Source organism: Arachis ipaensis, chromosome B8 (genome assembly GCF_059453495.1).
Source record: "Arachis ipaensis isolate K30076 ecotype BB chromosome B8, ASM5945349v1, whole genome shotgun sequence".
NCBI classification, from domain to species: domain Eukaryota; kingdom Viridiplantae; phylum Streptophyta; class Magnoliopsida; order Fabales; family Fabaceae; genus Arachis; species Arachis ipaensis.
Window position 1 is genome coordinate 32,254,811 of NC_142443.1, and position 9,583 is coordinate 32,264,393.

At 39.4% G+C, this 9,583-nt stretch overlaps 1 non-coding gene across 1 annotated transcript; it reads left to right on the plus strand.

Moving 5' to 3' along the window:
• The first annotated feature begins 8,682 nt into the window (after positions 1-8,682).
• Positions 8,683-8,790, plus strand: LOC148547626 (small nucleolar RNA R71). Its single transcript, XR_015897965.1, has one exon. It is a non-coding gene; the product is annotated as a small nucleolar RNA R71 (small nucleolar RNA).
• The last annotated feature ends 793 nt before the right edge of the window (positions 8,791-9,583 follow it).

Below are 9,583 nucleotides of genomic sequence, written 5' to 3' on the forward strand. Positions count from 1 at the left end.
TAGTTTCTAAACTAACAATAATCCTTTCATACAAAAATTTGTTTGTCACAAGTAACAAACCCCCTAAAAATAATAACTGAAGTATTCAAACCTCGGGTCGTTCTCTCTAGAAATTGCAATAAAGTGTTCTTGTTATTGGTTATGAAGTATGTTTGGGGTTTTTGAGATAATAGGCAAGAAATATAAATGGCAAATGAAATAAACTAACAACTAAGAAGGCTCTTGGCAAGGAATGAGAATTAGAAGTCCTATCCTAGCTATCAACATCAATTGTGATGAGAATTGTCCATTGCTCCCACTTAGTTAACCTTTAACCATGGAGGAAAGTCAAGTGGATGAATTAACTTGGTTCCACAAGTCCTAGCCTAATCTTGATGAAAGACTAGCTTTAGTGGCATTCAAGTCAATTAGTAACTTCTAATTATCAATCAACAAAGGAATTAGATAACTCAAGAGTCACTAATTACTCAACCAAAGCCAAGAGGAAAGAGATCTAACTCATAACTAAAAGAGGCATTTCATCAAACACATAAAAGGCAATAAAGGTAAACAACATAAATTGCAAGAATTGAAGATAGATCTAACTACAAAGGCAAGAGATTAATAATAGAAAACCAAATCAAACATGAAAAGACATGAAAATCATAAATTGCATTGAAAGAGAAATAGAGATCTACATAAGAATTCATAAAGCAAAAGAAAAATTAAAGCAAGAGAAGAAGTAGATCTAGATCTAAGAGAAGAGAATTAAAGCCTAAACCTATTCCTAATTCTAGAGAGAAGAGAGAGCTTCTCTCTAGAACTAACTTTCACTCCAAAACTAAACTAAACTAAACTAGTTGACTAGATTCTTGATCCCTCTTCATTCCTTGGGTTAAATAGCATCAGATGTGAGTTGGATTTGGGCCTGAGAAGCCCTGAAATCGCCCCCAGCGGATTGTCTTTAAGTGAGTCACGTGCGAGCACCGACGCGTACGCGTGGGTTATGCGTGCGCGTCGATTGGAAATTTGTGTTCCACGTGTACGCGTCATGTACGCGTACGCGTTGCCATGCGATGTCACAATCCACGCGTGCGCATCTGCTGCGTGTGTGCATCGATCTCAGCATCCCAAATCCTTGTTTCTTCATGAGTTCTCCACTTGCATGCTTTTCCTCTCTATCCTTTTGATCCATTCCTAGCCTTTCCAATCTGAATTCACTAACAAACATATCAAGGCATCTAGTGGAATCAAAGGTGAATTAAATTTAGTCAATTAAGGACCTAAAAAGCATGTTTTCACATTTAAGCACAAATTAGGAGACAATCATGAAACCATGCTATTCCATTGAATAAATGTGGGTAAAAGGTCATAAAATCCCCTAAACTAAGCACAAGATAAACCCTAAAAATGGGGTTTATCAGTTTCGAGGATGACCCTGTTACCAACAGTAAACATGTTGCTTTCTTGCTCTTGTGGCTTAATGCATTTGTTTTTTGCCCAAAGTCAATTCAGATCCAAAAAAGTAACTATCTTCCACTAGCCATCATGCTTCACCATAAGAAGTATATCAATCTTTCGCTCTCTTATTTTGAGGAGAGTCATCGATCAACCCTTTTGGACCTCTCTAGGTTGTCAGTTTATGGCTTAAGTTTGTATTTAAACCTTAATTCGCCGTCCCTTCTGGATTTCTGAAGTCTCATCTTAATGGTATTCGAATGTCTACTCTCTCATGGTCGAAGCCAAAAGGCATGTCATCCATCGATGCTTTTTGATATTTCATAAAAAATTTTCTTAATATCAAAAGCACCGACGACCCAAATTATCTCCCCAATCCTTTAGCTTGTCGAAAAAGCAATAGATGATACCTATAGATGATACCTTCACTCTCTCAAAAGTCTCAAACCCATAAATTAAGAGGCTCTTGATGAAATGTGGGCAAAAAAGCCTTTTTCCACACATTCTTTTCGTAGGACTTTCTCGTGAATTGATAATAGCTCTCAAAAAGAAACTTGTCACATACTCTCCCTAGTATGTGTCAAGGCAATTTGGCCTTGCACGAGCACTACATTCCCTACTTTCTCTTGAAGCTGGGGCTCAGATGATCCATTATGAAGTGTTGAAATTGAAAGAATTTGACAAAATTTTAGACATGAACCATGAATGAGTGACCACTCATTACAACAGATTTGATCTCAAATTTTGCTTCCTTTCGACCCCTGATTTTCACAAATGGTAATCAAACTATTTTGTTGCTCATTATCATTCGGTCGAACAAGCTCTTTCTAACTTGGTTCTTCCTCCTGCACAGATGGTGCATGAAATCGTGATTGTTCATTCCCCAGCAACGACGCCAAAAACTTGGTACGCACGTTTATAATCTCAATTCTTTTTCACAACTCCACACAACTAACCAGCAAGTGCACTGGGTCGTCCAAGTAATAAACCTTACGTGAGTAAGGGTTGACCCCACAGAGATTGTCGACTTGAAGCAAGCTATGGTCATCTTGTAAATCTCAATTAGGCGGATTCAAATGGTTATGGAGATTTGATAATTAAAATATAAATAAAATATAAAATAAGATAGAGATACTTAAGTAATTCATTGGTGAGAATTTCAGATAAGCATATGGAGATGCTTGATCCTTCTGAATCTCTGCTTTCCTACTGCCTTCATTCAATGGTTCATACTCCTTTCCATGGCAAGCTGTATGTTGGGCATCACCGTTGTCAATGGCTACTTCCCGTCCTCTCAGTGAAAATGGTCCAAATGCGTTGTCACCGCACGGCTAATCATATGTCGGTTCTTGATCATGCTGGAATAGGATCCATTGATCCTTTTGCATCTGTCACTACGCCCAACACTCGCGAGTTTGAAGCTCGTCACAGTCATCCCTTCCCAGATCCTACTCGGAATACCACAGACAAGGTTTAGACTTTTTGGATCTCAAGAATGGCCGCCAATAATTCTAGCTTATACCACGAAAACTCTGATCTTTCGGAATGGAGGCTAAGAGATACACCCTCGATCTAAGGTAGAACGGAAGTGGTTGTCAGGCACGCATTCATAGGTTGAGAATAGTGATGAGTGTCATGAATCATCATATTCATCATGTTAAAGTGCAAGCGAATATCTTAGAATAGGAATAAGCTTGAATTGAATAGAAAAACAATAGTACTTCGCATTAATTCATGAGGAACAGCAGAGCTCCACACCTTAATCTATGGGGTGTAGAAACTCCACCGTTGAAAATACATAAGTGATGAAGGTCCAGGCATGGCCGAATGGCCAGCCCCTAAACATCTAAGATAGCATAAAACTGATCAAAGATCGGTCAAAAGACATGAAATAAATCACTAAAAGTAGTTTTTATACTAAACTAGTAGCTAGGGTTACAGAAGATAAGTAATTGATGCAGAAATCCACTTCCGGGCCCACTTGGTGTGTGCTTGGGCTGAGCATTGAGCTTTCATGTGTAGAGACTTTTTTTGGAGTTAAACACCAGGTTGTAGCCTATTTCTGGCGTTTAACTCTGGTTTGCAACCTGTTTCTGGCGTTTAACTTCAGAATAGGGCAGGAAGTTGGCGTTTGAACGCCAATTTGCGTCATCAAAACTCGAGCAAAGTATGGACTATTATATATTGCTAGAAAGCCCTAGATGTCTACTTTCCAAAGCAATTGACAGCGTGCCAATTGGATTTCTGTAGCTCCATAAAATCCATTTCGAGTGCAGGAAGGTTAGAATCCAACAGCATCTGCAGTCCTTCTTCGGCCTCTGAATCAGATTTTTGCTCAAGTCCCTCAATTTCAGCCAGAAAATACCTGAAATCATAGAAAAGTACACAAACTCATAGTAAAGTCCAGAAATATAATTTTTATTAAAAAACTAATAAAAATATACTAAAAACTAATCAAATCATACTGAAAACTACTTAAAAATAATTCCAAAAAGCGTATAAATTATCCGCTCATCACAACACCAAACTTAAATTGTTGCTTGTCCCCAAGCAATTGAAAATCAAATAGGATAAAAAGAAGAGAATATACTATAAATTTCAAAATATCAATGAAACTTAGCTCCAATTAGATGTGTGGGACTAGTAGCTTTTTGCCTCTGAACAGTTTTGACATCTCACTTTATCCTTTGGAGTTCAGAATGATTGGCATCTATAGGAACTCAGAATTTAGATAGTGTTATTGATTCTCCTAGTTCAGTATGTTGATTCTTGAACACAACTACTTTATAAGTCCTGGCCGTGGCCCTAAGCACTTTGTTTTCCAGTATTACCACCGGATACATAAATGCCACAGACACATAACTGGGTGAACCTTTTCAGATTGTAACTCAACTTTGCTAGAGTCCCCAATTAGAGGTGTCCAGAGTTCTTAAGCACACTCTTTTTTTTTGCTTTGGACCACGACTTTAACCGCTCAGTCTCAAGCTTTCAACTTGACACCTTCACGCCACAAGTACATGGTTAGGGACAGCTTGGTTTAGCCCTTCGGCCAGAATTTTATTCCTGTGGGCCATCCTATCCATTAATGCTCAAAGCCTTGGATCCTTTTTACCCTTGCCTTTTGGTTTAAAGGGTTATTGGATTTTTCTGCTTGCTTTTTCTTTTTCTTTCTTTTTCTTTTATTTTTTTCGCATATTTTTTTTCTTTTTTTTTTTCCGCAAGCTTTTTCTATTCACTGCTTTTTCTTGCTTCAAGAATTATTTTTATGATTTTTTAGATTATCAATAACATTTCTCTTTTTCATCATTCTTTCAAGAGCCAACAATTTTAACATTCATAAACAACAAATTCAAAATTATGCACTGTTCAAGCATCCATTCAGAAAAACAAAAACTATTGTCACCACATCAAAATAATTAAACTAATTTCAAGGATGAATTCGAAATCATGTACTTCTTGTTCTTTTGTGATTAAAAACATTTTTCATTTAAGAGAGGTGATGGATTCATAGGACATTCATAGCTTTAAGACATAGACACTTAAACACTAATGATCATGTAATAAAGACACAAACATAGATAAACATAAAGCATAGTAAACAAAAAATAGAAAAATAAAGAACAAGAAAATTAAGGAACGGGTCCACCTTAGTGATGGCGGCTAGTTCTTCCTCTTGAAGATCTTATGGAGTGCTTTAGCTCCTCAATGTCTCTTCTTTGCCTTTGTTGCTCCTCCCTCATAGCTCTTTGATCCTCTCTAATTTCATGGAGGAGGATGGAATGCTCTTGGTGCCCTACCCTTAGTTGTCCCATGTTGGAACTTAATTCTCCTAGGGAAGTATTGATTTGCTCCCAATAGTTTTGTGGAGGGAAATGCATCCGTTGAGACATCTCAGGGATTTCATGATGAGGAATTTCCTCGTGCTCTTATTGAGGTCCATGAGTGGGCTCTTTTATTTGCTCCATCATTTTCTTAGTGATGGGCTTGTCCTCTTCAATGAAGATGCCTCCCTCTATGTCAATTCCAGCCGAATTGTAGAGGTGACAAATGAGGTGAGGGAAGGCTAACCTTGCCAAGGTGGAGGACTTGTCAGCCACCTTGTAGAGTTCTTGAGGTATAATCTCATGAACTTCTACTTCCTCCCCAATCATGATACTATGGATCATGCTGGCCCGGTCTATAGTAACTTCAGACCGGTTGCTAGTGGAAATAATTGAGCGTTGGATGAACTCCAACCATTTCCTAGCTACTGGCTTGATGTCATGCCTTCTTAGTTGAACTGGCTTACCTCTTGAGTCAATTTTCCATTGAGCTCCTTCCTCACATATGTCTATAAGGACTTGGTCCAACCTTTGATCAAAGTTGACCCTTCTAGTATAGGGGCGTGCATTTTCTTGCATCATTTGCAAGTTGAACGCCAACATTACATTTTCTTGACTAAAATCTAAGTATTTCCCCCGAAACATTGTAAGCCAATTCTTTGGATTCGGGTTCATACTTTGATCATGGTTCTTAGTGATTCATGCGTTTCCATAGAACTCTTGAACCATTAAGATCCCGACTTGTTGAATAGGATTGGAGAGAACTTCCCATCCTCTTCTTCTAATCTCATGTTGGATCTCCGGATACTCACTCCTTTTGAGTTTGAAAGGGACCTCAGGGATCACCTTCTTCTTGGCCACAACTTCATAGAAGTGGTCTTGATGGACCTTTGAGATGAATCTCTCCATCTCCCATGACTCAGAGGTGGAAGCAATTGCCTTCCCTTTTCTCTTTCTTGAGATTTCTCTGGCCTTAGGTGCCATTATTGGTTATGGAAAAAACAAAAAGCAACGCTTTTACCATACTAAACTTAAAATATTTGCTCGTCCTCGAGCAAAAGAAGAAGAAAAATAGTAGAAGAAGAAGAAAATAGAGGAGATGGAGGGGAAGTGTGTATTCGGCCAAGGGGAAAAGAAGTGTTTGTAATGTGTGAAAATGAGGTAGAGTTGAGGGGTTTATATAGGGGTGGGGGAAGGGTTAGGTTTCGTGTAATAGGGTTGGGTTTGGGAGGGAAGGGATTTTGAATTTGGAGGTAGGTGAGGTTTTTGGGGAAGAGTTATGGATGTGATTGGTGAGGGATATTTGGGGAAGAGTGTTATGAAAGGGTGTGAAGAGGGGAGAAGAAGATGTGGGGTAGGTGGGGATCCTGTGGGATCCACAGTTCCTGAGGGGTCAAGGACTAAGCATCCCTGCTCCTTTTAGGCATGCAAAACGCCCTTAGAGTGCACTTCTGGCGTTAAACGCCAGTCTGCTGCTTGTTTTTGGCGTTTAACGCCAACTTTTCTCCCATTTTTGGCGTTAAACGCCAAGTAGATGCTCTGTTCTAGCGTTAAACGCCAGCCTGGTGCCTGTTTCTGGCGTTAAACGCCCAGAATGGTGCCAGACTGGGCGTTTAACGCCCATTCTGCTACTCTTACTGGCGTTTAAACGCCAGTAAGCTTTTCCTCCAGGGTGAGCTATTTTTCATGCTATTTTTCATTCTGTTTTTGATTTTTCAGTTGTTTTTATGACTTCACATGATCATCAACCTATAAAATAGCAATGAAAAATAAATAGATATAATTAAATAACATTGGGTTGCCTCCTAACAAGCGCTTCTTTAATGTCAATAGCTTGATAGTGAGCTCTCATGGAGCCTCACAGATAATCAGAGCAAGGTTGGGGCTTTTCAACACCAAACTTAGATTTTGAATGTGGGGGTTTTGTTTGGCTCTGTATTGAGAGAAGCTTTTCATGCTTCCTCTCTATGGTTACAGAAGGAGAACCTTGAGTCTTGAATACAAGGTAGTCCTCATTCAACTGAAGGACCAACTCTCCTCTGTCAACATCAATCACAGCTTTTGCTGTGGCTAGGAAGGGTCTGCCAAGGATGATGGATTCATCCTCATCCTTCCCAGTGTCTAGGATTATGAAATCAGTAGGGATGTAAAGGTTTTCAACCCTCACTAACACTTCCTCTACTAGTCCATAAGCCTGTTTCATGGATTTGTCTGCCATCTCTAGTGAGATTCTTGCAACTTGTACCTCAAAGATTTCTAGTTTCTCCATTACAGAGAGTGGCATAAGGTTTATTCCTGACCCCAAGTCACACAGAGCCTTCTCAAAGGTCATGGTGCCTATGGTACAAGGTATGAAGAATTTTCTGGGATCCGGTTTCTTCTGAGGTAATGTCTGCCTCATTAATGCACTCAGTTCATTGGTGAACAAGGGGGGTTCATCCTCCCAAGTCTCAGTACCAAATAACTTGGCATTTAGCTTCATGATTGCTCCTAGATGTTTAGCAACATGCTCTTCAATGGTATCTTCATCCTCTTCAGATGAAGAATATTCATCAGAGCTCATGAATGGCAGAAGGAAGTTCAATGGAATCTCTATAGTCTCTGTATGGGCCTCAGATTCCTTTGGTTCCTCAAAGAGAAACTCCTTTCTGTCCAGAGGACATGCCATGAAGCCTTTCTCACTGGGACTCACGTCCTCCTCACTCTCTCCAGGTTCGGCCATGTTGGTCGTGGTTATGGCCTTGCACTCTCTCTTGGAATTTTCTTCTGTATTGCTTGGGAGAGTACTGGGAGGAGTTTCAGTAATCTTCTTACTCAGCTGACCCACCTGTGCCTCCAAATTTCTAATGGAGGACCTTGTTTCATTCATGAAACTTAGTGTGGTCTTGGATAGATCAAAGACTGGTTGCCAAGCCAGAATGGCTCTGTTCAGAATTCTCTATCTGTTGCTGAGAAGATGATGGAAAAGGTTTGCTATTGCTAAACCTATTTCTTCCACCATTATTATTGAAGCCTTGTTGAGGCTTCTGTTGGTCCTTCCATGAGAAATTTGGATGATTTCTCCATGAAGGATTATAGGTGTTTCTATAGTGTTCTCCCATGTAATTCACCTCTACCATTGCAGGGTTCTCAGGATCATAAGCTTCTTCTTCAGAAGATACTTCCTTAGTACTGTTGGATGCAGCTTCCAATCCATTAGACTCTGAGAAATCATATTAACTTGCTGAGTCAATATTTTATTCTGAGCCAATATGGCATTCAGAGTTTCAATTTCAAGAACTCCCTTCTTCTGAGGTATCCCATTGTTCACAGGATTCCTCTCAGAGGTTTTCAGATGAAGAGATCCTCCTGCAGAATGGTCGAATGATATTTTTGACAACTCAGACAGACCATCATAGAATATACATATGATGCTCCATTCTGGAAGCATGTCAGTAGGACACCTTTTGATCAGTTGCTTATATCTTTCCCAAGCTTCATAGAGGGATTCTCCTTCCTTCTGTCTAAAGGTTTGGATTTCCACTCTAAGCTTGCTCATCTTTTAAGGTGGAAAGAATTTGGCTAGGAAAGCACTAACCAGCTTATCCCAAGAGTTCAGGCTATCTTTAGGTTGTGAATCCAACCATGTTCTAGCTCTGTCTCTTACAACAAAAGGGAAAAGCATAAGCCTGTAGACCTCGGGATCAACTCCATTGGTCTTGACAGTGTCACAGATTTGCAAGAATTCAGCTAAAAACTGATGAGGATCTTCCATTGGAAGTCCATGAAACTTGCAATTCTGCTGTATTAGAGAAACTAATTGAGGCTTAAGCTCAAAGTTGTTTGCTCCAATTCCAGGAATTGAGATGCTTCTTCCACAGAAGTCAGAAGAAGGTGTAATGAAGTCACCAAGCATCTTCCTTGCATTGTTGGCATTGTTTTTGGGTTCGGCCATGTCTCTTTCTTTTTCAAAAATTTCTGTCGGGTCCTCTCCAGAGGGTTGTGCTTTAGCTTCCCTTAGTTTCCTCTTAAGAGTCCTTTCAGGTTCAGGATCAGCTTCAATAAGAATGTCTTTATCCCTGTTCCTGCTCATATGAAAAAGAAGAGAATAGAAAAGAAGAGGAATCCTCTATGTCACAGTATAGAGATTCCTTTATGTTAGTAGAAGAAGAGAAGAATAGAAGAAGGAGAAGAGAAGAACTCGAACATAGAGGAGAAGAGGTGGTTCGAACTATGAGTAAAAGAGGAATATTAGTAGATAAATAAATAAATAGAAGGGGATGAGAGAGAAAAGAATTCGAAAATTAAGTAAAATAAAATAAAAATATTTTTGTTTTTAATTTAAA